This window comes from Myotis daubentonii, chromosome 8 (assembly GCF_963259705.1).
Source record: "Myotis daubentonii chromosome 8, mMyoDau2.1, whole genome shotgun sequence".
Lineage (NCBI taxonomy): Eukaryota > Metazoa > Chordata > Mammalia > Chiroptera > Vespertilionidae > Myotis > Myotis daubentonii.
Window position 1 is genome coordinate 23169371 of NC_081847.1, and position 23854 is coordinate 23193224.

The 23854-nt window shown below is 39.7% G+C and overlaps 1 long non-coding RNA gene across 1 annotated transcript in view; it reads left to right on the plus strand.

Annotated features, from left to right (window-relative positions):
- LOC132239350 (uncharacterized) overlaps nucleotides 1–23854 on the plus strand; it is a 47326-nt gene that overhangs the window by 1469 nt on the left and 22003 nt on the right. The window contains exon 2 of the long non-coding RNA XR_009454032.1: nucleotides 371–437. This is a non-coding gene — a long non-coding RNA (uncharacterized LOC132239350). The remainder of the gene's footprint in view (nucleotides 1–370; nucleotides 438–23854) is intronic.

The window sequence follows — 23854 nt, forward strand, 5'->3', positions numbered from 1 at the left end:
AGCAGGGCTCTGCTTTTGAGGAGATGGGGAGCACGGGCTTACAATTTCTGTGGAAAAAGAATGACAAGTTTCAAAACCTAAATAAATTAAGTTTCAAGTATATTTGTGAAATGTTACCAATAGCTGACGAAAGTCTTAAAGATCTTACCTCCTTCAGCATTACAACAGCACCGTCCTTATGTCTTTAATGTTGATCTTACTTCCTAGGAAGAAGTCTGATTGTATGCCCATCTTCCCACTGGACCGGGGTCACCTTTCTGGTGGGACATTTCAGAGCATATCTCCCACCCACACCCCACCCTCCACCCCTCCAGTATCCAATTTTCTCCTTCCCAGGTTCACAGCTAAATAAACATATTTTTTTTTCCAGCAATACGTGAGGTGAGATGGTCAAGAATTCTGGTTCTTCTTCTACATCTGACCATGAAACATCCCAAGTGATGATCTATATACAGCTTTCTCTTTCCTTTCTACATGGTGAAGGACTCTGAGGTAAAAGGAGCCCTATTCTCTGAGCTACGATTCAAAAGAGAATGACTGGGCCAGAATGCCTTCATTTACCCTTGCACGGTGAGAAATAAAACTTTGTTGTTCAAGGCACTGTGATTTTGGGATGTTTGCTTTAGCAGCTAGTGTTACCAGTCCTGACAAGTAGCACATTCTTCACGCAGGGACACCTGCTTTATCATTAACATATTTCTAGACATGAGCACAAGGCCTTCCATCTAGTAATTGCTCAATCAGTGTTTGTTTAATGAATGTAATGACTATGGTCTTTATTTAGATCCTACTTGGTGAAGGAATTCTCTTGAGAGTGTTTCTACTATAAGTGGCTGACCTATGGATATTAACTCTTCTGTCACTTGACTATTCCCTCATAGATTTTGTCTTTTATTATTGATCATTGGCCCCTTTATCTTGCAGACAAGCTATTTGACTGGAATATTTGAAGAAAGTAAAAAAAAAAAAAATAACACACCACAACACCTGTAGTAAATATCATTGAAGAGAACCTTATATCAAGGTTTTTATTGTTTTTACATTTTTTCACTAAAATCAGTTGCAGGGCAGCAAAGAGTAGTGTTAGTGAAATCTTTAAAACACAACTTTTTATTCTATATATTATACTTCTAAATATATACAAAAATAAAGAGAATAATGTAATGAATGATTACAGACCCATAACCCAGCTTCAACAAAACTCAAGGCCAATCTTGTCTCATCTATATTACCATACACTTCCTCCCTCTAAGATTATTTTGAAGCAATTCCATGACATCATATAATTTCACTTGTATCTCAAAAAGGTAAAGGTGAACTTACCCCAGTTCAATGAAAACAAATTTAAACACATAAATATGTTTTTAAATTAAACACATGCCTACTGTATGTGAGCTGTAAAATAGATTCGAGAAGTCAAAACTAGACACTTTTTTTTTCTGGGTGTAAAATGATTAGCAGTTAGGGATTATGATGGAGGCTGTTATGTGTTCACCAAAACTTGTTTTCTCTTCTTCCTGGACATATTGATAAACTATATTTGCCAATATCCTGTCCATTTAGATAAAGCCATGTGACTGGGTTCTGGCCACTAGAATGTGGGTGGAAGTGATGTGTGTCCTTTCCATATCTAGCCCTTAAAAGTGTCCTGTGCATGACCTCTCTCTTTTCACCTTGTCTGCTGGCTGGATGCTTCTGCCCAGGGTGGCCTTAGATCAATGATCAGCCTGGCTCCCAGGCGCAGAGCCCTTACCCCAGCTCTGCCTCTGCCCAGAACACCCTGGCTGGGCTATTGTGTGACTGAGAAATAAACTTATTAAAAAATTTGTGTTAAGCGACCAAGGTTTTGAGGTTTGTGACAGGAGCGTACATTACTCTCACAGATAGAAGCTGGTCATGTTCTGTGAGGGAGGGCTGGCAAATCTATTCTTTAGAGTGCCTGATAGCAAAGCTTTTTATCTCTGTGGGCTTTGAGGTCACTGTCTAACCCCTCAACCCTACTGTTGCTGCTGCAGTGGGAAAGCCATCAAAGAAAACACGTCAGCAAATGGGTGTGGCTGTGTTTTAATAAAACTGTGTCCACAGACAGGCAGCTAGACCACATGACTCAGTTTGCCAATCCCTGTTCTAACAGACGGACACAAGCCATCACCTTGTCTCAGATGCCATATATGAAGGATTTACTGCAAAATGGGGTTGGATGGGTTCTACTTACTAACCATGGTACCTCTTGGGCGAGTTATTTGACCTCTTTGAGTCTGTTTTCTCACCTCTAACTTGGAGCTAAGAATGTCTACTCTAGGGTTGTTGCGAAGTTCAAATATTACTCCCACAGTAGGACAAGGTGAGTAGGTCCAATTCTTTCTGTCTATCAGATGAGGAACTCCGTATTGTGCGCATGAGGACAGAAAGCGTGTCTGTCTCATTCATTTCTGAATTCACATAGTAGATGCTTCATAAATATTTGATCAATGGATGCAACTGCTAGAAAACTGCTGAAAGGAGTCTTAGAAGTAAACTCTAAGCTCTGGGCATGGGGGGGGGGCAGTACGGGGAGAGGGGGAATACAAACAAACAAAAAGCCGAAGTGTTGTTCCATTAGAGTCCTTTGAACTATGATGTGCTCACAGTGCTCAGAAGTGAGAAAATCACCGCCCGGGAGCCTCAAAGGCGCTCCCAGGGGCTCCAACCCCTGCAGCCACAGCGAGGCTTGTGGGACACCTGGACCATCGCTTCCTGGTGCTCTAACTCACACACAACACGTGTGAAGATAGAGGGGATGCCTGTGACTCTTCGCTTCGCCCTAAAAGCCCCTAAATGTACAAAGAACCCAAGAGACCACTGCATGTATGATCCGAAGAGGTGAAAAACCTTTATTCTGGAGTGAGGGGTGTCCTTCCCAGGCATTGGCTGGAGGGACAGAGTAACAGGACTGGCTTTTTGAAAAGGTTCGTGACAGTTCCTCCTTATGTGGCAGGGTCCTTTACTGCATTCCCAGTGTGATATTAAAATAGAAGGTCCTGCTAGTCACCTGACCTATTCTGCAAATAGCTGGCCTTTGAAGACCTCATCTGTTTCAGAGGCCACTCTTTTGCTTTTGCATTGCTATACTTATTTTTGTGCAAATTCTGGAAGGCAAAATCTCAGGGATAGTTATTGCTGGAGGAGGAAAATGCTTCATCATGATAAGATTATATGTTATACAATATACATCATGTAAGTCCTTTTAAAACTCTGAAAAGTAATTTCTAGGCAAGAAGAGAGCACACTGTTCAGTCAGAATTGAATCTCAGAGTTGGAAGGGGCCCGTAGAGCTCACCCAGCTTCCTTTTACAGATGAGGACACGGAGGCCCAGAGAATTAAGTAGACATTTTCAGTATTGCAGAGGGACTTAGTGACAGCATCAGGTTCTCCAGCTCCAAAACCAATGCTCTTTCTATTTTTCAAGGTAAACTTTTAAAAATTAAAGTATGACTTACATATGGGAAAGAATACATGTCCTAAGTTTATAACTCAAAGCAATTTTTACTACTCAGATAAAGAAATAATATGTAACCAGCACCCAGAAGTTAATTATCCAAATGTAACCAATATGATGGCTTTTATCACTATACGAAGGATTTGACTTTAGAAAAAACTATATAATTTGAGTTTTATAGACATATATCTCTTTTGTATCTGGCCTCTTGTGTTGTCTTCTATCCCTCTCCACAACTTTTTATTTTGAAAACATTCAAAGTAACAGAAAGGGTGCAAGTATAATCGAATGAACACCCATACATCACTGGGGTGGATTGTACAAATAGCCATGGTTTTTCCTTCATTGTATCAAGGCCCTTTGCCACCTGACTTTGCAGCTTCTCCCACCACAATGTGGGGCATCCTCAAGCAGTCTTGCATTCTCTCTCTCTCTCTCTCTCTCTCTCTCTCTCTCTCTCTCTCTCCCTCTCTCTTTCTCTCTCTCCCTCTCTGTTTCTCTTTCTCAAAACTTTGCCACTTTCATATGAATAAGCCAGGGCTACCCTGCTGGAGGAAAAGAGACAGGGTCCCAGTCAACTGCAGCCAACCAGCCTATGTCTAGAAGCAGATGCAGCCAGCTGACCTGCTGCTGAAGGAAACCCAGCGGGGATCTCACAGAAACCACCCATCCGGCGAGCTCAGCCTGAATAGCATGATTAGCTACATAAATGGTTGCTGTCGTGTGGGGTTTGTCATACAGTAAAAACTGATCATTCTACCTTTCACCCCAACTACTTCAGCATATTTCTTCTTAGAATAAACAGCTTCTCCTACATCATCACAACATAATTAGTTATCATGCTCAGGACATTTGACATTGATACAATAATATCTAATTTACAATGCATACTCAAAATGTTCTAATCATCCCTACAATATCATTTACAACTGTTGGGTTTTCTATCCAGGATTCAGGTGAGAATTACTTATTGTATTTTAAAAATTGAGATATAATTCACTTATTGGATTAGTTTTAGATATATTAGGTATATTAGGTTTAGGTAAATGATTCAACATTTATTTATTTATTTATTTTTAAAATATATTCCTATTGATTTCAGAGAGGAAGGGAGAGGGAGAGAGAGATAGAAACATCAAGAATGAGAGAGAATCATTGGTCGGCTGCCTCCTGCACGCCCTCCACTGGGGACCGAGCCCACAACCCAGGCATGTAGCCTTGACCAGAATCGAACCCAGGACCCCTCGATCCACAAGCTGACACTCTCTATCCACTGAGCCAAGCCAACATTTTCATATATTGCAAAATGATCACCATAATAAGTCTAGTTAGCACCCATCACCATAAAATAGTTATATAATACAACCTCCTTTTGGGGAAGGTTGTATTACATAGTCACCATGCTGTATATTATGTCCCCACAATTTATTTATCTTTTAACTGGAAGTTTGTACCTTTTGACCACTTTACTTATTGCACTTAATTGTCATTGTCATGTTTCTTTATGTCTGTCTTGAACAGTCCCTATCTTCTTCCCACATTTTATTTTTGGTGTCTGGTGTCATTAACATTTTTTTAAAAAAGTCTAGGCCAGTTGATGTTGCAGAATGCCATCAGTTCATACTTGCATGATTGCTTTCCCAGGATTAATGTTGGGCAGGATACTACCTGGATAATGTTGTGTTCTCAATGCATCACTTCACTCACAGGTCCATGATGCCACTTTGCCCAGTTGTCGGGAACTCTCTTTTAAGGTGCAGAGTCTTGAGTCACTTTTATGAGGTTAAGTGGGAAGAGCTCTTAATGGAAAATGTGTTGGTATGTTATATTTTTCTTTTGTGGAAAGAAAGGAAACATGACTTCACCTAATTTCCGGGAATCTACTCTACTTTATTCTAAGTTGTCAATCTTGTCCAGTCCCCTCTGGACAGTGAGCTATGACTGTATTAGAGGGTGACTTTCATTTATGAATCAGTTATCTTTTTATTTGCTCTCATAGAAAGTCATTATTAATTCATTCTTAATGATTCTTTTTGTTGTTGTTGTTAGAAAGCTGGGCTCGGTGTACAAAGGAGAAACAAATTTGTTGTTAATCACAATTTTCTTCAATGATTTAAACATAGTAAAACATTAGCTTTATGATGCATTTTTTTAATGCAAATAATCTAAATATATGTAGGAACATTTAAAAAGCTCAGTCAAATAAAGAAAAAACTCCAACAGATTAGAAATATTAACTCTTTTCTCACAACTTAAGAGCAGTTAAAATAATCTTTTCAACAGCTCCAGGTGAGGTTGTGTCTGAAAGAAAGCGAAAACTAGTAAACGTGCATACAGAAGTGAATTTAATGACAGCAGTTCCTCAGCAGAAAAACATCGAACTGACAACTTGAAGTGCGGCACCAGAGATGTCTCCACTCAAAAGAGTTTTGTGACTGACTGGTTCTCACATCTTTACTAATAAACACAAGATCTCGTCACCAATGCTTGTGGCAGGATTTCACAATGATTGGGGGTGGTGTACCTCATTTGTGAGCCAGATGTGTCTAAACTGAAATCTGAAGATTCTCACTTGGTAAACTCTAAACAGGATGATGAAAGTTACATGAGAAATGGCCTTGTGAAGGAATAAGCATGAAAGAACTGTTTACATATCCTTGGAGCTCAAATTTGGGTGGTTGTTATTTTACAAAGGGCAGGATTTTCCTTTATTTCCTGGTGTCTAACTTAGTTCTGAAATCATAGTTCAATTTTGTGCATAAGCAGCAAACAAAAAGCAGTGTTTTGGAATAAAGATTTTATTGATTGAGAATATGAATGCCAAAAATACTGTACTTCAATGGGATGTTTTGGTTACTCACAAAGATTGAAGGATGAACTTTTCTTATACTTTGTTTGCTGTTGTATATGATTAAATAACATGTGATGGTAATATGAAGCACAATGGTATTGAAAAATATTTTTATATATGTATTAGTCAGGGAAAGTAATTTTGGCTGCCATAACAAACGGTCCCAGAAAGTTCAATGGCTTAACACAATAAAACTGTATTTCTTGAAAATTTGAATATTTTGGTCTTCAAAGGGAAGTCTTCCTTTGATTAAGGGGCATGGAATTCTTTTATTTATTGGCTATGCATTTTCTAGAACCTTCTTCCAGTAGACAAGGGAAGGGAGAAGAGTATATGGAGGCTTGCTCAGGAAGCTGTAAGGCCAGACCACATGCTATGAACTGGAGCTCAGTCACAAGGCTCCAGCCAACTGTAGGAATGATTGGAAAATATAGAATTCTCATGTGCTTAGGAGGAAACTAAAATGGGTATGCTAAATGCTCAATTCTTTTTGCACATTGAATCACCTCTGCCAAAACATCATTCATTTTCATCAATATGTGAACAAAAGTATATAATGTCATGAGTGGACCAGAGCATGGGCCAACACATTTTTTTCTGTCAGGGCTGGAGAGTAATCTTCAGGTTTATAGGATAAGAAGAAGCATTAAGGACATCATGTATATGATAAGCATTTACAGTATAAGTGTATTTTAGCTCAGAGTCCATACAAAAAGAGATGGTGTGCTAGGTGTGTCCTGGGGACCATAGTTTGCTGACCCCTGGACCAGAGAAACTCTAAATTTTGGAGTTTAGAGTCTAAAAGGAAATAGTTGGCATTGAAGGATTTTCTGTTTCTCAGATTCTTTCCTAAGAGGATTTTGACTTTGGTTGAGATTCTTCAAATGACCATTTGTATCAAATTATATGAGAATATAAACTTAATTGAGGTTACAAAGATTATGCGAATAAAACAACAGTTACATTCTTAGAACATAGCATGTAAAATAACATTTATTATAAGCTAAACAGTAATTGGGAAGTTTTCTATATATATAAAAGCCCAGTGACCTGAACAGCAGAACGACCAGAAAGACCGGAATGACAGGTGGCTATGACACACACTGCAATAGCCAACCAGCCTGATCTGGGCTCCAATTGCCCCCTGCCCCCCCGCCCTGGCCGGCCTGGCCCCCAACACCCCAATCAGGGGTGGGGCCGGGTGGCCAACCTCCCACAGCCTCTCCCTCCTGCCAGCCCGGCCCTATGAGCCCCCATTGGGGTGGGCAGGCTGGACCCTACCTGTGTACGAATTCGTACACTGGGCCTCTAGTAAAGCTATATCCTATATAATAAAAGGGTAATGTGCAAATTGACCCTAACGGCAGAACGCCTGGGAATGACTAGTCACTATGATGTGCACTGACCATCAGGAGGCAGATGCTCAATGCAGGAGCTGCCCCCTGGTGGTCAATGCATGCCCACAGGGGAAGCTCTGCTTAGCCACAAGCAGGACTGACAACTGCAAGCACAGTGGCAGTGGTGGGAGCCTCTCCCCCCTCCTTGGCAGCACTAAGGATGTTTGACTGACAGCTTAGGCCCCCAGGGAGTGGGCCTAAGTTGGCAGGTGGACATCCCCCAAGGGCTCCTGGGCTGCCAGAGGGATGCCTGGCTGCTAGGTTTGGCCCAATCACCCAGGGAATGGGCCTAAGCTGGCAGGTGGACATCCCTTGAGGGCTCCCAGACTGCAAGAGGATGCAGGCTGGGCTGAGGGATCCCCCTGAGTGCACAAATTTTTGTGCACCAGGCCTCTAGTGTCATTATAAAATGGTTCATTTCTACAACATAATCCTCAGATGCACCATGCTATTTTATTTCCAGGTCACTTTATTTGTAATGATTTTATTTCAGTTATCTCAAACACTCAGATGTTGCCTTTCTCTTTGCTCTTCCTTCCTTCTCTCTTTTTTTATTAATCCTCACCCGAGAATATTTTCCCATTGATTTTTAGAGAAAGTGGAAGGGAAGGGGAGAGGAGGAGAGGCAGAGAGAGAGAAACATTGATGTGAGATACACCAATTGGTTGCCTCCTGCATGTGCCCAATTGGGGCCAGGGATCAAGCTGCAAATGAGGTACATGCCCTTGACCTGGAATTGAACCTGGGACCCGCCAGTCCTCAGGTCGATGCTCTATCCACTGATCCAAACCGGCTAGTGCTTCCTTCTCTCTTTGTTTTAGAATGGTTACTTTTCCTTTATATTGTATAACTGGGTAATAATATTAAGCAGAAACTGGAGTTATGGAATGATCCAGGCAGAGCCACATAGATGGGTGTCTGTTTGGCCTGACCATATCGGTTCTGACCCATGGTATGGTAAAGGGTAAGATTTTGTATATCGTTTAGAATAAGAAAATATTACAAATAAAAGGAAGCATTGCAAAAATGTGGTTTATAATATAAGATTTCACTAATGAATAGAAGATACCTGTTGTGGCTTTTTATATTTTTTATCAAGCACTTTTGTGATTAACGTATTATGTTTTCACTTTTGAAAACATGGAAAATTATAAAAGAATGAAATTGCAATTATACACATATTTATCACCTAAAGATGATCACTGTTACCCTTTTGTATAATTCTTTTCAGTTTATATACACACAAGCACACACCAAACACACACACACACAAATACATAGTTCACATGCCTACGTTTTTACATAGTTTGGGGACATAATAGAAACCATATTGTATATGGTGATTAAAAATCTTCTAAGAGAAAACTTTTAATGGTTGCAGCATATGAACTTATATAAATATATCATAATGTACTTAGCCTAACCTCTATTTTTGAACACTTACATCGTACAAAGTTTCCTTAATTAAAATAACATTAACAGAGGTATACCCAACAAAATGAGCACTTATATCAACAAAAAGACATGTGTAAGAATATTCATAGCAGCTTTATTCTTAATAGTCTACAGCTGGACACAATCTGAATGTGTATCAATTTTAGAATAGATAAACACATTTTGATATATCTATACAATAGAATATTAATCATCAATGGGAAAGAACTAATGACTGGACGCTGCATGTAACGATATGGATGATTCTCACAGATATAATGTTTACTATAAAGAGTAGATATAGCCCGGCTAGCATGGCTCAGTGGTTGAGCATCGACCTATGCACCAGGAGGTCATAGTTGGATTTCTGGTCAGGGCACATGCCTGGGTTATGAGCTCAATCCCCAGTGTGGGGTGTGCAGGAGGTAGCCAATCAATGATTCTCTCTCATCATTGATGTTTCTATCTTTCTCTCCCTCTCCCTTCCTCTCTGAAATCAATAAAAATATTTTTAAACAAAGTAGATACAAAAGAATACATTCTGTATCATTCCATTTAAAGTAATAAGCACAACTAATCTAACGTGATGAAAGATCTTGGGACGGGAGTAGATTGGGATGGAGCCCAAGGAAACTTTCAGAGTACTAGAAGCTATAGTACTATAGTTCTATAGAACTATAGTACTATAGTTCTATATTTTGAACTGTGTTCTGGTCCATATATATGTAAGAACTAATTGAGCTGCACACTACATGTAAGAGTTATGTACTTTCTGTAAGTTGTACCTCAATAAACAAAAATGGGAATAAAAGTACTCTGTGATACATCTTTGAACATAGGTTTTGATTATATTTCTTATGAATTCCTTAGTACAATCCCATACATCCTAAAAATGCTATATTGAATTAGGTAACATATTTTTTCTAAAAGTCTATGATCTATTTTTTCTGTCACAGATCTCTATTTCTGTTATCCCATAAGCTAAAGGGCAGAATTTATCAGATAATGCTAATAGTGTTTAGATTTGTCAAAAGATAATAAGTCCATGGGGAGTCAGGACTAGAACTCTTTTACTCTTCTTTGGATTTCTTATGTTTCAACAGTGTTGAATATATAAAATCTGAATTCAAAAGTGAATGTAATTAAAGGTGTTGTTTACAAAAAGAGTTCACAATAGAATTCTTTACCTTGTAAAATTTTCTAGTAAAAATCAATCATGATGCAATTAATAAACAACTGTTTTACGTATTCAAGGATGTTGCTGGTTTACAAAGTAAGACAATGTGCATCCCAGAGTACATTTCTGCTATGATAGTGTTGCTTAACAAAAACACCAAAATGTCAGTGGATTACAATAACAAAGATCTTTATTCATACTCATAAACCTGAAAATCAGCTGTGGTTTGATTGACCTTGGCTGGTCCAGGATGAATTATAGTCAGTTTCAAGTTTGTTGCCATGTCTGCGTTCAAAGACTGAAGCTAACAGAACAACCATGTGCGGAGAATGAAAACTCCAAAAGGCCTGCCCAACCACACAGGCACATTTGTTGTTCCACCTATTTATGTATTCATTGGCTGCTTCTCATATGTGCCCTGACTGCGGATCGAACCCTCAAACTTGGCCTATACGGACCATACAGGCACATTTAAAGCTTCAACTCATGTCACATCCATTTACATCCCATTGGCCAAAGCACCATAATTAAGCCCAACATCAGTGCATTAGGGACAGGGAAGACCAGGGTGAATACACTCCATCTATATTAGCAACTACTGCTGCATAACAAACAACCCTAAAACTTATTGTCATAAAACTATTTAAACTTATTATTTCTCACAAGTCTATGAGGTGGTTTGGGTGGCTTTACTCATCTAGGCTGTTCTTACTCATGCATCTGTGGTCAGGTGACAGGTGTTTGGCCTTAGCTCTTTTCCATCTGGTGTCTTCTTCTCCAGCAGGGTAGCTTGAACTTGTTCTCATAACGGTGGCAGGGTCCAAAAGAGAATGAGACCCGTAAGGCTCTTGAGCCTATGCTTAGAACAGGTACAATATCACGTTTGCTGCATTCTGTTGTCTAAAGTGTCATAAGGCTGGTCCACACTCAAAATGTGAGCAGTGTGTCTGAAAAGGCACATTGCAGAAGGTATAGATCAGTGGTTCTCAACCTTCTGGCCCTTTAAATACAGTTCCTCATGTTGTGACCCAACCATAAAATTATTTTTGTTGCTACTTCATAACTGTAATGCTGCTACTGTTATGAATCGCAATGTAAATATCTGATATGCAGGATGGTCTTAGGCGACCCCTGTGAAAGGGTCGTTCGACTGCCTAAGGGGTCGCGACCCACAGGTTGAGAACCGCTGGTATAGATAAAGGGAAGAGCAGGAAATTGAGTGGCTTTGCAATCTTCCATAATGACTACAGTGCAGGTTGTGAGGGTGAAAAGGGAAGGCATATCTGTATTTTAAACAGCAGAAAAAATATTTCAACTTTGTTAATTCAGTTTCAACCTCGCTTTCCTCTAACAGGTTAAAAAAACAAACACTGTTCTGCATTGCTTATCTTATGTTGCAATCCTACTGTGTGCTGTTCAAAATCATTGTCATCACCAGATTATAGGTTTTGCCAATTTACGACCTTATTCAGGCTCATAATGAGACTTTGAGAAACTTAGTCACTAATGTCCTTTATGATGGCAAAGGAAGGTGACACATAATACTAATTTGTTTCTCCAGATTTTCAGTGTTCATTACTCAATTAACTGTAGGAAGAGACTTCATTATCAGAGAAACTGGCATCAGAGTAAATTTTGGTAATGAATAAAATTGTGTATATAAGGTGTGAATTTTATTCTCATGTCTTTTTCTCTCCCAAGTCTCTCATTTCTCCCTTGAATGTCTTTGAGGGGACCTGTGGTGGAGTGCATGTGGGTAAGCAATTCAGGTCACTTTCCTGGAAATTTTATTGTTCAAAGCCACTGAGTTTTAGGGTGATTGTTGTTAAGTGCTGTTAGCTGATTCCTACTCCCCAACCAGCACTGATCTGTCCACCTGTGAGAAATCAATGCTCACTGTGTTAAGCTACTGGGAATTCAGAGGTATTTGCGTTATCAGTTAGAGTTACCTGTCTAATAAAAATGTGCCACCCTTAAAATTAGAACACATCCTTCTATTTATTACCAAAGCTTACCTCAGTACCACCTGTGAGCCGTATCCCACACTTTAAACATAGTTATGATCAAAATTCCCATTTTACAATCAAAGAAATTGAGCTCCAGAGAAGGGTGGTGACACCCATGAGCCCGAGCTGTGTGCACAGTGAGCCCGAGCAGGAACTCAAGCTTGAATCCAACATGCCCACATTCCTGACTGGCCATATTCCAGGGCCTCTGGCCACATATTTTGTCTCCTCGGGGTTACAAAATCGTCACAGACACCGCCCGTGTCCCATATTGCCTTGGCAGCAGTAACAGATGACAAGGACTGTCCACTTGGATCACTTGCATCTGCTTGCAGGTGCTCTTTGGCCACAGGAGTGCCTCCCGCCTGCATGCAGGGTTGGAAGCCCTGGGAGCTGCTGCCTCCACCCATGCTCACACAGGAGTGGGTGGGAAAATACCCCATTTGCTTCCTTCAGTACTTGTGATAGACTCCAAACAGGTCTTCAGAGTGATAACGTGCCCATTAACACCCCTTCTCTTGGCTCCTTGCTGCTCACTCTCACTTCTCCTTCCTCCACATAACAGGCAGAGAGCAGGAGGGAAGATAAACATTGAACAGACACCTGGATTGGACAAGGGACAGACTAGAAGAGGGTTTCAGGCAAAAGATTCATCCACATTAAAGAGTCTTGGAGGTGGGAAAGGGCTTGCTCAGTGGTTGCACATCAACCTATGAACCAGGATATCACGGTTTGATTCCTGGTCAGGGCACATGTCTGGGTTGTGTGCTCAATCCCCAGTGTGGGGCATGATAGAGGCAGCAGATCAATGATTCTCTCTCATCATTGATGTTTCTATCTCTTTCTCCCTCTTCCTTCCTCTCTGAAATTATACAAATATAGTTTTAAAAAAATAAGACACGCTACTCTTGGTAGCATATGAGTAGGCTTAGAAATAAGGCTTAGAAATGAGGCCTGTGTGGCTGCGGCAAGGGGGTGAGTGGTGGGGGGAGCTCTTAGAGAGATGGGCATGGGCCAGATCCAGAAAAGTCTTGACTTGATCCTAAGAAAAGTGGAAAGCCAGCAAAGGTTTTTAAGCAGAGGAGCCATTAAATCTGATTTATGTTGCCCTAACTGGTTTGGCTCAGTGGATAGAGCATTGACCTGTGGACTGAAGGGTCCCAGGTTCGATTCCAGTCAAGGGCATGTACCTTGGTTGCAGGCACATCCCCAGTAAGGAGTGTGCAGGAGGCAGCTGATCGATGTTTCTCATCGGTGTTTCTAACTCTCTGTTCCTCTTCCCTCCTCTCTGTAAAAAATCAATAAAATATATTTTTTTAAAAAATCTGATTTATGTTTCTGGAGTTCAATAACAGACCTTTCCAAGAACCAAGGCATTGGCCCTCGTGGGCAGGAGACAGCATTGGTACCCAGCAGGTCCACTTCTGAGCTCCCTGTAAGGGGAGGAGGGGCCTGGTGGTGTCCAGTGCCTCCCTTTGCCTTCCACTTTCCCCGTGGTCATCTGTCCTTCTTCCAGTCAGAAAGTGTTGACAGAGGTAGCCCTGGATGGGTAAAGGCACCCCCCTGTTTTCTAAACTGATACCTTGGGCCCTATTCTATCTTAAAACCCTTAAGCTCCCAGCAGACTCATACCAAATCCAAAGTGCAGCTAATTCCACTGGGAAGAAAATATGAGTCGTGATTAAAAAGGCAATCCCCACACACACACTTTGCCCCACACAAAATAAATATCCTTGCACCACACTCCGTTAAAATTATTAAGAGGCTCCAGCAATATTTCCATGCCCAGGGGAAGAATTCTATTACAAAGGTGGACAAAGTGGGCCCTTGAAAACTCCAACAAGGGACCCTGGAAACGGCGGGGGAAACTGAGCTGTGACTGTAAAATAATTGACAATCAGTGGTCCAGACAAGCCCAACAGCTCAGCCCTCTGAGGGGAGTCTCTGTCACCCCCTTCCCGTCAAAGGTGGGGGATTCTGTTGTGAAAGCAATTAGGCTGTTTCAGACTTGGAACTAAGACGTCTCCAAATTAAAATAAAACTATGGAAATCCAAAACCAATCAGTACTCAAAAGGCTGATTAAACCTGTCTTTGAATGTATAGATGCTGGAGGAATATTATTTGAGGTATTATATTCATGAGGATTCTGGGAAGTCTTATGGTGTTATTAAAGTTTTATGCGAAACGATTCCGCAAAGCTGTTTTGGTGTGAGCCAGTGTGACAGGCACTTGGATAAACACTGTTTTCCTCTGAAAGGCACATTTATTGTAGTTTCAAAATGGATTGAAAGGAGTTGGGTCAGAAAGTGTTTTAAAAGGTGAGCTTGTCCTTGTAGGCTTTGCATTTCTTAGCCCAAAGCTTCCAGCCCCCATTGAAGTTTGAAAGATGGTTTGACACTACAAATTACTTTCTTTGTTTTCTATTTAACAAAGTTTGAGATTTTTATAGGTGTATACACTATATTTTTAACTCAGCCTCTGTAAGTTGTGGCATTGGGAGAAAGAGTCAATGGCTATAAAAAAGGTATGATTAAGTCACTGCTAATAAAAGTGCAAGGTTTGATCATGTTAACTGAATCAAATAATTGCTTTTTCATATAATTTCAATTAATATTCTTTTAACCCATAAAGGCACATTTTATTATAATAGACCATTATTTCAAGTGCAGTTCAAATGTAAAAAACCCTTTCAGTATATAAACAAGATACAAAAGTTTGATCTGTGCACCAAGCTGAGTGTTTGCATATGAAATAGATACATGTACATATGTATCTTCACAGAATTGTTGAAAGAGAAATTTTACTCCCATTTTTATTTACTTAACTTTAGAGAAAGGTTTTAAATTGTCACATTACCTACATAATAACCTTCTCTGTGCTCCAATTTTCCTCATAAAGTGGCTGCAATAGTTGTAGCTACTTGTGGGGTTGTTGCAGGTATTAATTTAGTAAATAAAGAATCTAAACAGTGCCTGGCATTCAATACATGTTGCTTATATTTCCCAACCCCTACCACCCAGTTATTGAGCATGTAGCTAATGCTTAGCAATTGCTTCTTGATGAGTATTCTGTCTGGTAAAACAGACCTTTTCCTGGATTTTGAATAAGATATGCTACTCTTGGCCCGGTTGGCATGGCTCAGTGGTTGCACATCAACCTATGAACCAGGATATCACGGTTTGATTCCTGGTCAGGGCACATGTCTGGGTTGTGTGCTCAATCCCCAGTGTGGGGCATGCAAGAGGCAGCAGATCAATGATTCTCTCTCATCATTGATGTTCCTATCTCTTTCTCCCTCTCCCTTCCTCTCTGAAATCATACAAATATAGTTTTTAAAAAAGAAGATATGCTACTCTTGGTAGCATATGAGTAGCATTTTAGGAATTCTTATGAGATCTGTGTGTTGCATTTATTTCATTTTTAATCAATTAACAATGTTTAAAGATGTGTACTAATATAAGTAGCTATGACATGGAAAATTCAAAATGGGATTGAAGTACTAGTAAGTGTTGCTCAAATTTCTCCTTTCCCTCAGCCTAATCATCAGCAAAGCCTACTGATTCTCTACCTCTACAACACATCTGAAAGTTACCAACTTCTCATCCCCAGCACCCGCCCCTCAGCCGGACCTCCATCAGTTCTCATTAAGGTGCCTCATTTTCACTCTTGCCCTTTCCCAATCCCTCTCGCCCATAGTAGTAGGACTGATTGTTTTTTTCAGAATACATTACCTTTATTTTTCCCCATTCTTTTTAAACAATTACTTTATTAAGTTGTGATTGACATACAAAAAGCTGTACATATTTAATGTATATAACTTAATGAGTTTGGAGATAAGTATTTGTTTGTAAAGCCATACCACACAATCTATGCCATGAACATATCCATCATCTCCAAAAATTTTCTCCCACTTTATTTATTATTATTATTATTTATTTTTAATATATTATATTGATTTTTTTAACAGCGAGGAAGGGAGAGGGTTAGAGAGTTAGAAACATCAATGGGAGAGAAACATCGATCAGCTGCCTCCCACACCCCCCCCCCCCCACTGGGGATGCAACCGCAACCGAGGTACATGCCCTTGACTGGAATTGAACCAGGAACCCTTCAGTCCACAGGCCAACACTTTATCCACTGAGCCAAACTGGTTAGGGCTATTGTTATTTTTTAAAAATAAGAACACTTACAAGATTTACCATCTTAGAAATTTTAAATTATATTATATAGTATAATTAACTATAGGTACCATACGTATAGTGGATTTCTAGGATTTTTTCATAGGAATGATTTTTTTAAAACAGCAAATGAAGTCATGTCACTCCCATCTTAAAAGCTATGCAGGGTTGTGCATTGTGCTTAGAAAAAAAAATGCAAGTCCCTGGCCATGGCCCATAAGACTCTACAACAGTGGTTCTCAGCCATCCTAATGCCACAACCCTTTAATACAGTTCCTCATGCTGTGGTGACCCTCAACCATAAAATTATTTTTGTTGCTACTTCATAACTGTAATTTTGCTACTGTTATGAATTGTAATGTAAATATCTGATATGCAGGATGTATTTTCATTGTTACAAATTGAACATAATTAAAGCATAGTGATTAATCACAAAACAATATGTAATTATATATGTGTTTTCCGATGGTCTTAGGCGACCCCTGTGAAAGGGTCGTTTGACCCCCAAAGGGTTGCGACCCACAGGTTGAGAACCGCTGTTCTACAAGCTCTGGGCATTGCCTGTTTGCCCCACTTCATTGTGGGTCATTTCCCCCCTGACTTCCTAAGCACCAGGCTCATAGTTCTTCTGACAGTTCCTGGATCACAGCCATTCTTTTCTGTCTTGAGGCCTTTGCATAATTCTGCTTTTTGTATCATGGCCATCTTCCCCATTCCCCAAAACCCAGCTCTTTTTTTTGTCCTTAAGATTTTAGCTAAGGTGCCCCTCATCAGAAAGGTCTTCCTTGATCACCCTATAGAAAATAAGTCCCTCCTCTTATATTTGTCTTCACCACAGGTCTAGGTCTCTTTTTTTATTTATTGCATTTTTTTCCATATGTAAATGTGGATTACTTGTTTATTTACTTGTTTTTATGTAGTTCCCAAGCTTGACTGTATGGTCCATGAGCTTGGGGGCCACATCTGTCTTGTCTTATGAGAGTGGGTCCAATGCCTAGCACAGTGCCAGGTGCATGGTGGGAATGCAGTAATATTTACTGAATGAAAGATGCAAGTGTGGCCATGCCAGAGGTTTATTTTTCAGTGAAATGCAAATGAAAATAATACTTACTTTATGTGTTTTTTTTTGTGACAGGATAACAAGAATTTGTTGCCTAATACTCTCCTGTATGTTTTCCCACTTTTATGTCTTTACTTGTCCTTTTCTTTTATCCCAGCATACCTGTTGCTCCACTACCACCCTTTGTAGATGAGGTCCCATCTCAAGGCTACCCTCTCCATGAACTTTCCTCTGGTCTTCCCAGATGGATTGAACCTCCCTCTTCCTTTTCTTGTGCCTTATTACAGGCTCTTATCTTGCTTAATGTGATGTGAAAATAGACTGTAAACTTTTCCAGAACCCATTCCACACTCCATTCCCAAGGATCCTGGCAGCATGCTTTATAGATAACCCTGCCCTCCCTAAAAGTTGCTCAATTAATTTGCTTATGATGAAAAACTGAAAAAAAAATGAGTTAATTACCCAAATGTTTCCAAATGTCCAGATGTTTAGCTTCATATAGAAGGAAAGAAAACCCTGAATGACTGATCAAATGTATTCCTTTTCATCTTTGTGGTTCAGAATTGTTTAAACACAATCCCTTGGTTCGTTTCTCATTAGCTTAACCAGGGTCTCTCCCTTGGTCAAATAGTGAAAATCTGCCTCCATCTAGTGCTTCCTCTTTGAAAATATATTTTAAAAATTTAGTGTTTCCCCTTTAAGGAAAGGCCAAGAAACATTAAAAATACTCCTATTGAATAATAAATATCATGGGGTGGAATTTGTTTTGTGCATGTTGTAGGAAGAGCCAAGGCAGACCCGCTGAAAGAACTGGCAGTCTCTCTGTGCTGGGATCAAAGGGCAGGTGACCCAGATTCCAGCCTGATGTTTGCAACATAATGTGTTTGCAACTCTGCCTCCAAATTCCAAAGGAGGTCACAGTGAAAGGAGTGGGGTTGGTGCTGATGCCATTTTATTAACTTAAAAGGCTCAGAGAAGTACTACGCCTCTCATTTTAGAAGTTCACCCGCATCCTGTTTTTCATTTTGAACTTGTACACATATATCCTATGACCTGGTTGCACAAAATGGGAGCTGCAAACTTTCTGAGGTGATGGCAATGGTCCCTCTCTTGACAGAGTTCTGGATTACATACATTCAGACATTGGTAAGGACTCATAGAACCAAGCACTTAAGACCTGTATGTTTCCCCCTATAAATATCATAAAACAATTTTAAAAGAAAAAAAAAAGATAACACATAGGCACCGAAAAAGTCAAGTAGTACAGAATTGGATAAAAAAAATTAACAATAAAAAAAATACACAGGCAATTATTACAACATGGTCCATGGCCAGCAGCATCCATCAGCATCATCTGAGAGCTTGTTTAGCCTTGAAGACCCTCAGGCCTCACCAGGGAGATGCTGAAGCAGGATCCCTAGTGTAGCAATGTGCCCTAGGCTATCTGGCTGCATATTAACATTTGAAAAGCTCTGTTCTAAAAAAAAAACCCTGGGATCTCAGTTATCTGCATGCTGAGGTCCATCCTATCAACTGTGCTGTACGATTTACCTGTTCTTTTGGTTAAAATTTAGCCATTTTTCTCACTTGCCCTCACTTTGGAGTATCTCCCCTTCCTTCTATCCCTAGAAGCCTCCTGGGTTTGAGACTGGGGTGAGCAGCTGTCACTCAGAGCGGATTTTGTTCACAGCTCTGCACTGGGCTGGCTGAATGAGCCTAGTAAAACCACTTAACTCCTTTGCACTTCTGTTTACTCTTCTTTACAAAAGACATAATGGCACTGGGCTACCCAGAGCTTAAATTAATTAATGTTTATAGAGCACTTTAAGCCTTGGGGATAAAAGCCTCTTTGAAAGTGAGTGTAATTATCATTATGGCTAATGAAGCTCGCTCTAACCCCTCCCCCTCACTGAGGGGCTGAGAGCTGCCCTGGGTAACATTAACCAGAGAAATTGAAAATTTAACTCAAAAGGTATTTTCCTTCTTTGGTCACTCTTTTGAGGTTTTCAGGGTTTTTCGAGTTTTTTTTCTTTTTTCCTACAAGCCTCAGACACTGCACTGCACTTCCACTGTTTTCTTGGTTGGGAAATGAGATGAGATGAGAGAGAGAGAGAGAGAGAGAGAGAGAGAGAGAGAGAGAGAGAGAGGTGACTTAGAGTTTATAGTGCTGGTTCTCATGATGCTGAGGTTTATCATTCAGTCTTGGGGTTGACCAACTTCCAGGAAGATATTTAGTGCTCACTGCATAGAGAAGACACCCTCAATAGGTTCTCTGCTCTAGGAAAATTAGTTTAAAGAACGGATGCTTCTCCAAGTGGCAAACTCAACAACTGACAGTGTTAAAAGGAAAACCTGTCTCCTTAACACAGATTATGTTGCAAATGACATTTGGCATTGACAATTTTAAATTACTCTTCATTTTATTTCTATGGTTTCTGTCTCTGATGGTCACTGTTAGCTGATTTCAGAGATCATGAAGGAAGCAGATGCAGAAAGGCAATGAAATAGTCACAGTGCTTTTGGAATTTATTTTAACGAGCTCTGTTATTTGAGTTCAGGGAAAGCAACTCATTTTTGTGTGTATGAGGAGAAACTTGCTACTTTAGCTATTGGGATCATTTTGATGAGAGACACTTTCGTTTGAAAGGATCTTTTAAGAGTCAGTTCACATGTTTGTTAACTGGGTATTATCACTACTAGATAAAGCCACCTAAGCGTAAGAGTCCCTGAATCAGGTCTTGGGACTGGTCTGACAGAAAGAGTGAAGTCAACACCATTGGTTGAAGGAGTTACTCTACAGTACAGGCCACCTTTGCAAGAGGAAGAATCACTGAAATGAAGGTCAAGCAATGTTTTGTTTAAATCTCTAGATTTGGGCCTCTTGAGGACAGCTTCACCCCTTAACTTCCTTTGTATCTCCCAGAAAGGTGAAGGGCCCTGCTGTGGGGATAGTGAGCCAGAATCAGAGTTCTAGAGGTGAATATGCCAAGTCAATTATCATCATAAATATTAAAGTCACTTACAGGGCATTGGTCAATGTAAGAGGCATTTCTGACCACCTCCTCTGTGCTGCAGAATGTAAAGGGTTCCTTACCCTCAAGGGGCTTGTGAGTTCACTCTAGAGCAGGGGTGGGCAACCTTCTTGTGAGTGCGTGCCAAAACCAGCAAAATCTCTGACTCAAAATTCTTCTGCGTGCCAACCTTAATGTTTTGAGAACATGTTACGCCTATTTGATATCTCTTAAGGTGTACGTACGTGAAGAACCTTGAAGAAATAATAAAATTCATTCGAGCGACAAAAACACAGTATATGATGATGAAAAATACATTTATTTTTTAATGTATACGTGTACACTGATAGTCCGACAGAAAACTTTATGACTCCGTTTGATATTATCAGTGGGACTTTTGCTGCTGCATCACTGTTGACAGAGATTTTACATCAGGTTTATATTTCGTGACCTTCAGAGATATGCACGAGCTACTACTTTCATCCGTCAGGTTACTCAGATTATGAGACTTAACAAAATTCATCACTGAGAACAAAAACTCACAAGCGTATGTGGATGAAATCAAAACACTGGTCGGATCTAGGAAGGCAGGGAGAGTTAAGGCAGAGGCATAGAAATTTCTCTCCCCCTCTCTCATCAATCCATGTCTATGGTCTTTAAGATAACTTGTTATGTAAAATTATTTATTTATCTAAGATGCACCTTCACTGAATTTATCTGAAAAATAAAAATGTCGATATTAAGAAAAAAATTGTAAATGGAAGATTCTAAGAGAGGGTTTCGCGTGCCAGCAAAAGTTACTGGCCTGCGTGCCAGGGGTTGCCCACCCCTGCTCTAGACTCAAACAGGCTCATGTTTGTCTCTTCCACTGGAGGAGCTTTATGAGGGCAGGAACTGGGTCTATTTCACTCGCAGTTTGGGTCTTAGTGGATGGTGAAGCACAGTACATGTTTTTTGAATGAGAAATACAATACATGCTTTTTGAATGCACGAAGGGAGGGAGGGAAGAAGGAAGGGAGAAAGAAAGAAAATGAAATAAACTATGTTGTTGTTATTCAAATAGAAGCCATTTACTATGGGCAGGTTTCTGGAAGGAGGAAGGCATTGAAGAAGCATCCAATAGCAGGAAGGACTTGGAGAAACAGACGGGGAAAAAAGAACATTCTACTGAAGAGAAATAACAAGACCAAGGATGAGAATGAACATGTAGGTTTGTGGGATGAAGTGGGAGTTAATAGCACAAAAATTAGATGAACAGAGAGTGGGGTCAACTTATAGGCATTTAAATAGAAGGTAGAAAAATAGAATTGCGCTTTATCAGGTCATGTTCACATAATAATGAGAATCTAATTCAAACAGAAAAAAAATGAAAATCCGTACATTTCCAAATAACTGAATATTTGTAATATATGGAGAAAAGTACCAAAATATTAATTAGGCTGACTTTTACCTAATAAAGACTGGTGGAAAATCCCAGAGAGGTTTTGCTATTTATATATTCATGCTAGACGACAAATTTTTAACTAATTTTTGGAATTAATTTGTGTCTTACAAAAGGTATCACTAGTATGAGCATGAAAATCAAACTCTTTTTTCTTTTTCTTTTTTTTGTAACTAAAGTATTTTTCAGAGGCCATATTGGAACCAGGAAACAAGAACAGAAAGGGATTATAAATTTGTTAAAATCTTTCTGTAAATCATTGGCTAGAATAGAATTTGACCACTAAGTTCCCTGGAAGTGAGTTGAAAACCACATACCTTCTGGGCTCTTTGAGTTTAGAAATCTCTATTCTAGGATAATAAGGTGGAAAGTGCAATTTATCACATATCGTGTAGAGCACCATGGTTGCCTAACCCCAGACTCTGACTTGTGTACAGGACGGAGCCAATTCAATGAGCAGAGTGTAAGTAGGTTTTGACTTGGTCTGGACAAAGTCTTTAAGTCTTCAGACAGGCAAGTCTAAAAATAATAGTAGCAAGTAAAGTGTGAACTTTACCATTCATCTTAATGGGGTTGTCAACGATGACGTATAATTATATCACCGGTAGCCATTTGATGGCAGTAATGGGACTCAGAGGCCAGCAATTAGAGATGACTTCTAGCCCAAGAAGTGCCTCCAGTCTCTTGATTGTTGTAATGATTGTTCACTAAGCAGAAGGTCAGTGAGAGTCTTTTTGATCCCAGTCAATCGCCTTAGTTACCGAGTCATTAGCTTCCTAATAACAGGTAAATCCTCTGCTCAGTTAGGTCTGTGCTAGGTGTGTTGCTCATTCTTACCAGATGAACCAAATAGTCGTCTATCTGATTGTGGTTTCATAAAGAAAACCACAAAATATAATTAAGAAATGGCCAATGAGCAAGTTCTGTTTCTTTTGTGTGAAGGCATTTTCTCTCCCCCAGGGCATTCTAGTCCAGCTCACCAACCTGGTGAACACAGTGAGGTGGAGTCACTGTTGACCAGAGGGGCTCTCAGGAAAAGAGAATGCATGTCCACTCACTCCTTTATCCCTTCATCAGTACATTTCATTAGGTAGGTTTCCACCTCTACTATTGGCCAAACTCTGGTGTAGAGTAAGCTTGCCAACAAGATCCTCGGAGTTTAAAATACAGCAAAAAAACAAACAAACAAAAACAATTTACAATTTACTTGTATAAAATTCCAGTAAACAAATACATAGTTTAGAATTTACTTGTGTAAGAGTGATAAAGTGCTATGATGGCATTACCTTAGGTCAGCACTGCACAACACAAATATCATGTGGGCCAACATATGCCATGTATAGCATTTTAAATTTTCTGATAGTCACATTAAGAAAAATAAAGAGAAACTAAAGTAAAAAGAAAAAAATAATTTTAATAACATACATGTTAACTCAATATATACAAAATTTCAACATGTAGTCAATATAAAAATTATTGAAATGTTTTACATTCTTTTTTTCATACTAAGTCTTCAAAATTCAGTATCTATTTTATATATATGGCACTTCTGAGGTGCTCAACATTTGCATATGGCTAGTGGCTACTATCCTGGACAGCATAGCTTTAAATAGCGGATGAAGAGGGACTGTGCACCACCCCAAAACGAGAAAGAGACACCCATGAAGACATATGCCCACTAGAGAGAGGGATCAGCAAGTGAAAAGGCCCTGAGGCAGGGTAAAGTTTTTAACCAAATTTGAATTCAATTGTAAAATAAGAAAACAAATATAGCTAGACATTCGATTTATAATGTTTGTATGCAGCTCTGGCAAATAGT